This window comes from Oncorhynchus masou, chromosome 16 (assembly GCF_036934945.1).
Source record: "Oncorhynchus masou masou isolate Uvic2021 chromosome 16, UVic_Omas_1.1, whole genome shotgun sequence".
Taxonomy (NCBI): Eukaryota; Metazoa; Chordata; class Actinopteri; order Salmoniformes; family Salmonidae; genus Oncorhynchus; species Oncorhynchus masou.
The window spans coordinates 15,925,783-15,939,587 of record NC_088227.1 but is presented as its reverse complement, the minus strand read 5'-3'; the positions used below and the strand labels follow the sequence as shown (position 1 = coordinate 15,939,587).

Sequence of the window (13,805 nt, the reverse complement as noted above, 5' to 3'; positions counted from 1 at the left end):
AAAATGGTATATTGATCCCCAGTGCCCACAACAGAATATCTGCTATGTAATGGATATTTGATGGCAAGTGAAATTGCTAATGGTTGTTGTGCGTGCTGCTGCACTACCCTGCAGCAAGGTGGTCCAGTCTTTTATTTGTTTTGCCAAGTAAAGCTGTTGATATGTCATCTGATGCTGCGGTTATAGAACACACGACACTGTTCTTTGATACAAATTCACTCCATTTAAAAAAAAAATGTTTAGTCTGTCCAGGTCAAAATGATATGGTGTTATCTCTGCTTCACATTAATTGCTAAAAGGAATTGAAAGGCAACATGTCAACCAAATATCATGTGATCATTACAATATTACACTGAGTGTACCAAACATTAGGAACACCTTCCTTATATTGAGTAGTACTGCCTTTTGCCCTCAGAACAGCCTCAATTTGTCAGGGCATGGACTCTACAAGGTGTCAAGCGTTCCACAGGGACGGCAGTCGATATTGATGCCAATGCTTCCCATAGTTGTGTCAAGTTGGCTGGATGTTCTTTGGGTGGCGGAGCCTTCTTTCAGGAGTGCTAAAAACCCAGCAGCGTTGCAATTCTTTACACACTCAAACTGGTGCGCCTGGCACTTATTACCATACCCTGTTCAAATGGACTTCAATATTTTGTTTTGCCCATTCACCCTCTGAATGGTACACATACACAAACCATGTCTCAAGGCTTAAAAATCCTTCTTTAACCCGTCTCCTCCCCCCCGCATCTACACTGTTTGAAGTGAATTTAACAGGTGGGATCATAGCTTTTACCTGGATTCACATGGTCAGTCTATGACTATGTAATGGAAAGAGCGGGTGTTCATAATCTTTCTTGCAATCAGTAAATGTAAAAACATTGTAATTACAATACATTTTCAGTAGTGGGAGCCACTTCCACGCCAAACTCTTAATACACGTACAAATTGTAGACCGCCAATAGAAAAACGACTACATTTACAGACTGGTAGCGGAACCAATCACAATGCATTATAGGATACTTGTAAAATGACTAAGCCAATGATATGAGGCAATTTTTTTTACGGGGCGGGGCTAGTGTGATCGACTGAGTTGCCTTTTCTCCCAGACAGATTTTAATTTTTGGTCTGGGAATTTCAATTTTTGAATTTAGGAGGTTGCCCAGAGCATATTTTTATGAGGCCACGTTCTGAAAGTGTTTCTTATCTCGTCTGAACTGCATCAGGTAAGTTCATTAGCCATGGTGCAACCTAATTGGTAGTCAGTGATAAAAGAGAGGTAAACATAAGTACTTGTAAAACGTTAACATTTGTAAAAAAAAAAAAAAAAAAAAAAAAACGTTTTTCACGTAGTAGGCTAGCAAGCCAGGTAGCTAAATTCAATTTCCTTGGTCAGTTTTGGAGCATCTCCATCTGTTCCTTGACCACGTTGTTTAAGAGGTAATGGGCATGGCATGTTTGTGTTCAACACTTATCGCTACCTATGACTGGTTCTCAAGTGGGATCCAACCTTTTACTACATGACAGCTGGCTTGCCCGAAAACTCTGACTCTTTGTGAACCATGAATGCCTTATATAAGCAAGTTGTAGCTAGTTAATCCTCAATCATTTTATATAACCATGGTCTACATGGTTACCTTCTGTTGAAACCTCTTCTTATACCTCAGAGGTTCATAGGCTTCTTCTTATACCTCAGAGGAACTCCTTTGAGTTAGCTAGACACACTTGCAGGAGCTTCTAGCCAACGATAGTTATCGACATCATTATGCATTTCAGGATGTACCCAACTACTGTTTACTTGGGTAAATAATACTATAGCTCGCAGACACTACTGCACGGGTATACTTCACTACTGCAATAATACTGCACTGTTACGTCTAAGATTTATGAGATGGCTAGCTACGCGATTGAGAATTGTTGCTAGTAACGTTACCTGCATTCGTAAAAAGTTGAGATTGACGTAAGCTTACCGTAATGAATAAACGTAGGTTAACGTATCGGTTGGCTTTCTTTGCTGTAACTCAAATCCTTTTGATAATGCTTTCAAATGGAATCACGCCTGCAGACATTACACGTGCAGTTACCACCAGTGTATGTTTTGATTTCACGCGCAAAACAGACCGCTAGCTAGCTGATACACGCTCATTTTACCTCGCGACACATTGCTTTTAAATTGATTTATCTGGCATAATCTTGCTAAAGTTGTGGGTGTAGGATGCATGGCCACTTAAATCAAGCACGTCATTACAATGAATGAATGTGATGGTTTTGTAACGTCAGATCATAAATCTGGAACGTGGTCTGAGCATTTCATATTCTTTACGTAAATCCGAGACACTCCATTTAGTAAGAATACGTATGTTACGTTTCACATGGTATGTATTTATGTGTGGATGTCCGTCATACATTTTGCATGATATATTACGAATTTGCTAAGCGTATATTACGTAATATATTACGAATTACAATTGGTTGTGGCTAACGTCAGCTTGCTCCAGGACAGCGTTCACCAAACACCGTCACCCCCCCCCCGTAAAAATACACATCTGATTCAAATGATCAATGTTTGACGATTATTTGAATCAGCTGTGTAGTGTTAGGGCAAAAACCAAAGCATGCACCCATTGGAGTGCCGAGGACGGAGTTTTGGAAACTATGGTTAAGGTTTTGACGTATGTTAGGGCAGGGTGTCAAACTAATTTCCATGGAGGGCTTAGTGTCAGCTTGTTTTTGTTTTTTTCATTTCAATTAAGATCTAGACAACCAGGTGAGGGGAGTTCCTTAGTAATCAGGTACCTTAATTCATCAATCAAGTACAAGGGAGGAGCGAAAGAACCGCAGACTCTCGGCCCTCTGCTGAATGAGTTTGACATGTGGGGATGGGTCAGCTAACATACTAAGTAGCTAAAAAGTAGTGAGTAGTTGCTAAAATTGTCCGTGATGCGATTCGAACACGCAAACTTTGGGTTGCTTGGCATTTCCTATGTTACATCTAGTCTGAGACCAGTCTGCAAAGCTCAGTATTTCTCTCTCTGTGTAGCATCTGTGTGATACTTCCAACCAAATCCATGTAGACTAATGACAGATGGCTTGCCTTGAGCTCAAGGACACGCCTCACTTGTAGACACCCAAATGGCAGGACAGGCTGCATTGGAAGAAAGCCAAATGTAATTAAAACCTCACCCAAACCGTAACTATAGACATTTAACAGCTTTTTCAGCAGGAGCGGAAGTGAACCCTGGAACCCCAAATAACTTCTGGTGTATTTGTAAACAACAGCTGTTCTGTTGTGGCTGTAAACCACTAGCTAACTTAGTCTAGCTAATGTGAAGTTGGCTAGCTGGTGATATTTAATTCACTGGCTATACCGTATATTAAGTTAGCTAGCTGCCTAACATTACGTTTTTAGCTCATTTGAGTTAGCTTGCACACAAACTTCTGTAGCATGCTACCTAGCCAATAATATATATTTTTTTAATCATAAAAATATAAATATTTACTGACTTGAATAGGTTCTCCCCCTGCCTCTATTTTCAGGGTCCTAGCTATCTTTCTGATGGCTCCCGAGTGGCCCAGCGGTCTAAAGCACTGCATTTCAGTGCAAGAGGACTCTCAATCACTGCAGTCCCAGGTTCGAATCCAGGCTGCATTGCACCTGATTGAGAGTCCTATAGACCGGTGCACAATTGGCCCAGCATCGTAATGATATACAGTACTAGTCAAAAGTTTGGACACACATACTCATTCCAGGGTTTTTCTTTATTTTTATTATTTTCTACATTAGAGAATAGTAGTGGAGACATCAATACTATGAAGTAACACATGGAAATATCAAAAATATTCTCTCAACCAACTTCATGAGGTAGTCACCTGGAAAGCATTTCAATTAACAGGTGTACCTTGTTAAAAGTTCATTTGTGGAATTTCTTTCCTTAATGCATTTGAGCCAATCAGTTGTGTTGTGACAAGGGAGGAGTGGTATACAGAAGATGGATAGATTTGGTAAAATACCAAGTCCATAAAATGGCAAGAACAGCTCAAATAAGCAAAGAGAAACGACAGTCCATTACTTTAAGACGTGAAGGTCAGTCCTTCCGGAACATTTCAAGAACTTTGAAAGTTTCTTCAAGTGCAGTCGCAAAATCCATCAAGCGCTATGATGAAAGGAAGGACCGCCACAGGAAAGGAAGACCCAGAGTTACCTCTGCTGCAGAGGACAAATTCATTAGAATAACTGCACCTCAGATTACAGACTAAATAAATGCTTCAGAGTTCAAGTAACAGACACATCTCAATGTTAACTGTTCAGAGGAGACCTGTTAAGGCTAGGCGTGCCGCTCGACAACATCCGGTAAAATTTCAGAGGGCGAGATTCAAACTACAGTATTGTAAATATTTAACTTTCATAAATATAAGTGTAATACATCAAAATAAAGCTTAACTTCTTGTTAATCCAGACGCTGTGTCAGATTTCAAAAAGGCTTTACGGCGAAAGCTTACCATGCGATTATCTGAGGACAGTGCCCCGCATACAAATGCATGAGGTATAATTTCTCAACCAGGCAGTTGCGACACAAAAGTCAGAAATAGCAATATGCCTTACCTTTTAAAGATCTTATGTTGGCACTCCAAAAGGTCCCAGTTACATTACAAATGGTCCTTTTGTTCGATGAAGTCATTTTATATCCATAAAAACTCAGTTTAGCTGGCACGCTTCAGTCAATAATCCACCGGTTTCCGTCCATCAAAATGCATAAAAAATGAATCCCAAACGTTACTAATAAAATTATCCAAACAAGTCAAACAATGTTTATAATCAAACCTTAAGTACCCTAATACGTAAATAAACTATAACATTTAAGACGGAGAACCATTATTGTCTTTACCGGAGATAAACAAAAAGAATGTCCATGTGCATGGAAACACTACAGCCAAAATGGGAGCCACTTAGAAAAACTACAATTTCTACTTCATTTTTGCAAAAACCAGCCTTAACCTCTAGCGTCGAGCAATCCCGTATCCGGGAGTGTAATCATAGCCTCAAGCTCATTAGCATAATGCAACGTTAACTATTCATGAAAATCGCAAATTAAATGAAATAAATATATTGGCTCACAAGCTTAGCCTTTTGTTAACAACACTGTCATCTCAGATTTTCAAAATATGCTTTTCAACCATAGCTACACAAGCATTTGTGTAAGAGTATTGATAGCTAGCATAGCATTAAGCCTAGCATTCAGCAGGCAACATTTTCACAAAAACAAGAAAAGCATTCAAATAAAATAATTTACCTTTGAAGAACTTTGGATGTTTTCAATGAGGAGTCTCTCAGTTAGATAGCAAATGTTCAGTTTTTCCAAAAAGATTATTTGTGTAGGAGAAATCACTCCGTTTTGTTCATCACGTTTGGCTAAGAAAACCCCAGAAAATTCAGTCATTATAACGACATTTTTTTTTCCAAATTTACTCCATAATATCGACAGAAACATGGCAAACGTTGTTTAGAATCAATCCTCAAGGTGTTTTTCACATATCTATTTGATGATAAATCATTCGTGGCAGTTGCCTTTCTCCTCTGAACCAAATGGAAAAATGCACGCAGCTGGAGATTCGGAGGACACCAAGCGGACACCTGGTAAATGTAGTCTCTTATGGTCAACCTTCCAATGATATGGCTACAAATACGTCACAATGCTGTAGACACCTTGGGGAAACGACAGAAAGTGTGGGCTCATTCCTGGCACATTCACAGCCATATAAGGAGACATTGGAACACAGCGCATTCAAAATCTGGGGCACTTCCTGTATGAAATTTCATCTTGGTTTCGCCTGTAGCATTAGTTCTGTGGCACTCACAGACAATATCTTTGCAGTTTTGGAAACGTCAGTGTTTTCTTTCCAAAGCTGTCAATTATATGCATAGTCGAGCATCTTTTCGTGACAAAATATCTTGTTTAAAACGGGGACGTTTTTTTTATCCAAAAATTAGGAGTGCCCCCTATATCGAAGAAGTTAAACTCTCTCCAAAGACTGACGTCTAGTGGAAGCCCTAAGAACTGCAATCGGGGAGGATTTCGCCTTATAATAAAAGTGACGGGGGGGGGGGGGTCGTGTCCTTGGGGTTTCGCCTGTCATTTCAGTTTTGTTATACTCACAGACATTATTTTAACAGTTTAAGAATCCAATTATATGCATATCCTAGCTTCTGGGCCTGAGTAACAGGCAGTTTACTTTGGGAACTCTTTTCATCCGGACATGAAAATACTGCCCCATAGCCCAAAGAGGTTTTAATAGTCAAATTGCTGCAAAGAAACCACTACTAAAGGACACCAATAAGAAGAGACTTGCTTGGGCCAAGAAACACGAGCAATGGACAGACATTAGACCGGTGGAAATCTGTCCTTTGGTCTGATGAGTCCAAATTGTAGATTTTTGGTTCCAACTGTGGTGTCTTTGTGAGACGCAGAGTGGGTGAACAGATGATCTCTGCATGTGTGGTTGCCACTGTGAAGCATGGAGGTGTGATGATGTGGGGGTTCTTTGCTGGTGACACTGTCTGATTTATTTAGAATTCAAGGCACACTTAACCAGCACGGCTACCACAGCATTCCCATCTGGTTTGCACTTAGTCCCGCTATTATTTGTTTTTCAACAGGGCCATGACCCAACTAGAGGTCGACCGATTAATCGGAATGGCCGATTTTAATTAGGGCCGATTTCAAGTTTTCATAACAATCGGAAATCGGTATTTTTGGGTGCCGATTTGCCACTTTTTTTATCTATTACATTTTTATATACCTTTATTTAACTAGGCAAGTCAGTTAAGAACACATTCTTATTTTCAATGATGGCCTAGGAACGGTGGGTTAACCTCCTTGTTCAGGGGCAGAACGACAGATTTTCACCTTGTCAGCTCGGGGGATCCAATCTTGCAACCTTACAGTTAACCAGTCCAACGCAATAATGACCTGCCCCTCTCTCGTTGCACTCCACAAGGAGACTACCTGTTACGCTAATGCAGTAAGCCAAGGCAAGTTGCTAGCTAGCATTAAACTTATCTTATAAAAAAACAATCAATCATAATCACTAGTTAACTACACATGGTTGATGATATTACTAGATATTATCTCGCGTGTCCTGCGTTGCATATAATCTGACTGAGCATACAAGTATCTGACTGAGGTGGTAGGCAGAAGCAGGCACGTAAACATTAATTCAAACAGCACTTTCGTGCGTTTTGCCAGCAGTTCTTCGTTGTGCGTCAAGCATTTCACTGTTTATGACTTCAAGCCTATCAACTCCCGAGATATGCTGGTTTAACCAAAGTGAAATGGCTAGCTAGTTAGCGTGCACTAATAGCGTTTCAAACGTCACTCGCTCTGAGCCTTCTAGTAGTAGTTCCCCTTGCTCTGCATGGGTAACGCTGCTTCGATGGTGGCTGTTGTCGTTGTGTTGCTGGTTCGAGCCCAGGGAGGATCGAGGGGAGGGACGGAAGATATGCTGTTACACTGGCAATACTAAAGTGCCTATAAGAACATCTACTAGTCAAAGGTTAATGAAATACAAATGGTATAGAGGGAAATAGTCCTATAATAACTACAACTTAAAACTTCTTACCTGGGAATATTTAAGACTCATGTTAAATGGAACCACCAGCTTTCATATGTTCTCATGTTCTGAGCAAAGAACTGAAACGTTAGCTTTCTTACATAGCACATATTGCACTTTTACTTTGTTTTTGCATTATTTAAACCAAATTGAACATGTTTCATTATTTACTTGAGGCTAAATTGATTTTATTGATGTATTATATTAAGTTCAAATAAGTGTTCATTCAGTATTGTTGTAATTGTCATTATTACAAACAAAACAACAACAGCAAAAAATTGACCGATTTTAATTGGTATCGGCCTTTTTGGTCCTCCAATAATCGGTATCGGCGGTGAAAAATCATAATCAGGCAACCTCTAGACCCAACACACCTCCAGGCTGTGTAAGGGCTATTTGACCAAGAAGGTGAGTGATGGAGTGTTGCATCATATGACCTGGCCTCTCAATCACCCGACCGCAACCCAATTGAGATGGTTTGGGATGAGTTGGACCACAGAGTGAAGGAAAAGCAGCCAACCAGTGCTCAGCATATGTGGGAACTCCTTCAAGACTGTTGGAAAAGCATTCCTCATGAAGCTGGTTGGGGGAATGTCAAGAGTGTGTAACACTGTCATCAGGCAAATGGTTGCTATTTTAAAGAATCTCAAATATAACATATGTTGACTTGTTTTAAAACATTTTGGGTTACTACATGACTCCATATGTTATTTCATAGTTTTGATGTCTTCACTATTATTCTACATTATAGTAAAAGTAAAGAAACCCATTGAATGAGTAGGTGTCCAAACTTTTGACTGGTACTGTACATCTGAGGTATTTATCATCAACCATTCATTACTAAGTAATGCTTCATTACTCATCAATAGTTCTGCCTGCAAATCACTTGCAAGTTCACTTGTTGAGAGGATGAAAGTGAATACAGTGCCTCATTATGGCTTGTCAGATGTCCTAATGAGACATTTGGGGGGTTGATTATCTCCTAATTAGACAGTGGCTAGCATGACAGTACATGGAACAGTGAGTTATTGTGTGAAGCTGCATGATGGTGCCCTGTCACAGAGTTCAGTAGATTTGCTCGTTACTTGAGTTTTTGCAGCTTGGTAAACGACTGTCCAAAATGTTTTGCATTAGCCTATTGGTAGAAGGGTAATATATTTTACTAGAAGTTCAAGAGCTATGGTACTCTTATTGATGTTAAACCTTTTGATGGGAAATTACAGTACAACCTATCCTGGGGTTTGTTTCTGATACTTTTGGGCCATGCCTGATAAAATGTAGGGGTAGGACTTCTCAAGCAGGCTATCTGGTGCTGTGCTTGTTGAGCACTGCAGTGCTATTATATACCCCCTGGCCTATTCTTATGCAGCCTTGAGATTCCTTTCTTGGACACGTCTCTGAGCACATGCAGCACTACGTTTGTGGTTCATGGAAAGTTGAACTGGAATCACGTTGTAACGGATTTTGCCTAGACTTTGGTTTAGGGTTAATCCATGGTTCATGTTCCATTAGCTTCAGTGGTTTAGGAGACTGAAGGCGAAAGATCTGGTTGAGAAACATCTCTGGTGTATGGGAGGGCGAGTGGGAAAAGCTGCAGCATAGGGTACTCATTAGCCTACTTCAGGCAACCGCTTATGTTATCTCTTTAGAGTAACAACAAGATAGTATGAGGTCAGGTGACACATGTCCCCTTTCCTTGGCTCAGTACCTAAGGATGCCTAAACACTTGTTTCCTCTTATCTAGTTTCCATGGTGGTTAGACTCAATCTAAGCTAAATGTAGCATTCAGCTTGGCTCTGTGTACTCAAAAGAACCCTGTTGAAAAGGTTTCAACTTGACTTTCTCATATATATATAAACTGCTGTAAATTGGCACCACTGACAGCTGTTAGAACAGCTGATATGCCAATTCTTAATTGTTGCAAAAGAGGAAGAAATGCCAGAGCTCTGAAATGTCAACCTTATTCTGTCGCTACAGGTAAGTACCTCAGATTGTGATTGGACAAAGGTGAGGTGGGGATTTATTCCTGTTTGAACATTATTGCAACAGACCCCTCTCCATGACGCTCAGTCTCCAAATTCTGGGTGTGCACTGTGAGAGTGATTGCTTAACCATTCGGAAGGGTTATGGGAACATCCCGCTTTTAGAGTCCTGTGTTCCTGACATCCTGCCATGGCCACTGTTTTTCCACAGGGATTGTCACAATGGTTTAGGCTTCTATGGAATGGCTCAACAAATAAAAGTTACACGCCTCTGGAACAAAAACTCTGTTGCTTCTCAGACAGTTTCATATCAAGCATTTTTCAAAGATTACCTTTACAATCCAACACAAGGCTTTTGATTCAGTTGACTTCAAAGCTCTACACAGTTCTCCCAACCAAAATTGTTTGCAACAAGCTTCATTCATTGGTAGAGCAAAACAAAAGTAAACCGTGATCAGAAATTACTTGCTAAAGTAGTAAGCCACCAGGTCTCTATATACAGTGCATTTGGAAAATATTCAGACCCTTTGACCCTTTTCCACATTTTATTAATTTAGTCTTCTAAAATTAATTAAATACCCTTTTCCGCTCATTAATCTACGCACACTACCCCATAATGACAATGCAAAAACAGGTTAAATGTTTGTCAACAAAAAAATACTAATGAAATACCTTATTACACAAGTATTCAGACCCTTTGCTATGAGACTCAAAATTGAGCTTTGGTGATTCCTGTTTCCATTGATCATCCTTGAGATGTTTCTACAACTTGATTGGAGTCCACCTGTGGTAAATTCAATTGATTTGACATGATTTGGAAAAGCACACACTGTCTATGTAAGGGCCCACAGTTGACAGTGTGTGTTAGAGCAAAAACCAAGCCATGAGGTCGAAGGAGTTGTCCGTAGTGCTCCAAGACAGGATTGTGTTGAGGCACAGATCAGGGGATAGGTACTCAAGAAATGTCTGCAGCATTGAAGGCCTCCATCATTCTAATATGGAGGAAGTTTGGAACCACCAAGACTCTTCCTACAGCTGGCCGCCCGGCCAAACTGGGCTGTCGGTGGAGATGGTCCCTGGTCAGAGAGATGACCAAGAACTTTATGGTCACTCTGACAGAGCTCCAGAGTTCCTCTGTGGAGATGGGAGAATCTTCCAGAAGGACAACTGTCTCAGTAGCACTCCACCAATCAGGCCTTTATGGTAGAGTGGTCAGACAGAAGCCACTCCTCAGTTAAAGGTAATGACAGCCCACGTGGAGTTTGCCAACAGGCACCTAAAGACTCTGACCATAAGAAACAAGATTCTCTGGTCTGATGAAACCAAGATTGAACTCTTTGGCCTAAATGCCAAGCGTCACGTCTGGAGGAAACCTGGCACCATCCCTATGGTGAAGCATCGTGGTGGCAGCAGCATGTTGTGGGATGTTTTCAGAGGCAGGGACTTAGGAGACTAGTCAGGATCGAGGGAAAGCTGCCGGAGCAAAGTACAGAAAGACCCTTGATGAAAACCCAGAGCGATCAGGACCTCAGACTGGGGCGACAGTTCCCCTTCCAAACAGGACAACGACCCTAAGTATACAGCTAAGACAACACAGGAGTGGCTTCGGGACAAGTCTCTGAATGAGCGGCCCAGACTTGAACCCGATAGAACATCTCTGGAGAAACCTGAAAATAGCTGTACAGGGACATTCCCCATCCAACCTGACAGAGCTTGAGAGGATCTGCAGAGAAGAATGGGAGTACAAAGATGTAGCTTTTGATTGCCTACAGATTCTTACTCAGTTTGCTTGGTGGCTGACCTGCCTAAACTGTGTCCCTCCCCTCTCTCTCTGTCCTTCGGTAGCTTGCTATGAAAGAGTTTGTTCTCCGAATTATGGCAACTAATGTCTCCATTACAAAATACTGAATCTTAGGAATCGAATCCTAGCGGAATCAACTCTTGACACTCAGAAATGGGAGTTGACAGCAGGAGTAAATATTGAGTTGATTCTCCACCTCTACATCACCGTCGTTAACACTTGGAATAATTACAGAGAACCGCAAGTGACCGCAGTATAGGAGTACTTTGAGAAGTTACAATGTGCAAAAATATATAAATTCAACATGCAACAATTTCAAAGACTTTACTGAGTTAGTTTATATAAGGAAATCAGTTGAAATATTCATTCGGCCCTAATCTATGGATTCCACATATGCGTCTGGTCACAGAAACCATTTAAAAAACAAACAAATGGGCATGGATCAGAAAACCGTCAGTATCTATCATTTGGTCTAATGCAGCGCGACGCATCTCCTTCACATAGAGTTGATCAGGCTGTTGATTGTGGCCTGCGGAATGTTGTCCCACTCCTCCTCGATGGCTGTGCCAAGTTGCTGGATATTGGCGGGAACTGGAACATGCTGTCTTGTACGTTGATCTAGATCATACTGTTTAATCAGATTCTTGATATGCCACACATTTCAGGAGGGTGGATTATCTTGGCAAAGAACATGCTCAGTAACAAGGATGTAAACAAATTTGTTTAAAAATTAGCGATAAGCTTTTTGTGCGTATGGAACATTTCTGTGATCTTTGATTTAAGCTCATGAAACATGTTACCACCATTAAATGTATCGTTTTTTTATTTTTGGATGTCATTTTCATGGACAGCAACTACTCAACATTTCCCCAAACTATACTAGCCTCCCTCCACAGCAACGATCCTGAATGATGCCTGGGCAGTGGTCACAGATAAGGCATCCTACTGCCTGAAGGCATACAAGGAGGTTCTGAAAGGAGTGATGCCCAACAGGAGTGATGCCCTATGAAATTCTGTTTTTTTCCCCCGTTCAAATTATGAATTCGGTGTTTTACAATTAACACAAATTTTATAATCAAAGTATGTAATGTGAATGAATGAAATTTGATAACATAACAATACATTTGTAATGTCGCAACACAACATTGCACAATTTGTTTTATCAAGGCAAGTGCTTCAATACTGAGTTCTACTAAGTGTTAAATCACATTTTACATTTACATTTAAGTCATTTAGCAGACGCTCTTATCCAGAGCGACTTACAAATTGGTGAATTCACCTTCTGACATCCAGTGGAACAGCCACTTTACAATAGTGCATCTAAATCATTAAGGGGGGTGGTGAGAAGGATTACTTATCCTATCCTAGGTATTCCTTGAAGAGGTGGGGTTTCAGGTGTCTCCGGAAGGTGGTGATTGACTCCGCTGTCCTGGCGTCGTGAGGGAGTTTGTTCCACCATTGGGGGGCCAGAGCAGCGAACAGTTTTGACTGGGCTGAGCGGGAACTGTACTTCCTCAATGGTAGGGAGGCGAGCAGGCCAGAGGTGGATGAACGCAGTGCCCTTGCTTGGGTGTAGGGCCTGATCAGAGCCTGGAGGTACTGCGGTGCCGTTCCCCTCACAGCTCCGTAGGCAAGCACCATGGTCTTGTAGCGGATGCGAGCTTCAACTGGGAGCCAGTGGAGAGAGCGGAGGAGCGGGGTGACGTGAGAGAACTTGGGAAGGTTGAACACCAGACGGGCTGCGGCGTTCTGGATGAGTTGTAGGGGTTTAATGGCACAGGCAGGGAGCCCAGCCAACAGCGAGTTGCAGTAATCCAGACGGGAGATGACAAGTGCCTGGATTAGGACCTGCGCCGCTTCCTGTGTGAGGCAGGGTCGTACTCTGCGGATGTTGTAGAGCATGAACCTACAGGAACGGGCCACCGCCATGATGTTGGTTGAGAACGACAGGGTGTTGTCCAGGATCACGCCAAGGTTCTTAGCGCTCTGGGAGGAGGACACAATGGAGTTGTCAACCGTGATGGCGAGATCATGGAACGGGCAGTCCTTCCCCGGGAGGAAGAGCAGCTCCGTCTTGCCGAGGTTCAGCTTGAGGTGGTGATCCGTCATCCACACTGATATGTCTGCCAGACATGCAGAGATGCGATTCGCCACCTGGTCATCAGAAGGGGAAAGGAGAAGATTAATTGTGTGTCGTCTGCATAGCAATGATAGGAGAGACCATGTGAGGTTATGACAGAGCCAAGTGACTTGGTGTATAGCGAGAATAGGAGAGGGCCTAGAACAGAGCCCTGGGGGACACCAGTGGTGAGAGCGCGTGGCGAGGAGACAGATTCTCGCCACGCCACCTGGTAGGAGCGACCTGTCAGGTAGGACGCAATCCAAGCGTGGGCCGCGCCGGAGATGCCCAACTCGGA

At 41.9% G+C, this 13,805-nt stretch overlaps 1 protein-coding gene across 3 annotated transcripts in view; it reads left to right on the top strand.

Annotated features, from left to right (window-relative positions):
- Positions 1-13,805, top strand: part of epb41l2 (erythrocyte membrane protein band 4.1 like 2) — a 103,069-nt gene that overhangs the window by 8,007 nt on the left and 81,257 nt on the right. The window contains exon 1 of one of the 3 annotated variants that reach the window (XM_064990895.1): positions 1,117-1,223. The exons of the other annotated variants lie outside the window; for them this stretch is intronic. The gene's annotated coding sequence lies outside the window, so the exon portion shown is untranslated. Of the gene's footprint in view, positions 1-1,116; positions 1,224-13,805 lie in introns of those variants that run through there. 3 annotated transcript variants of the gene reach the window in all.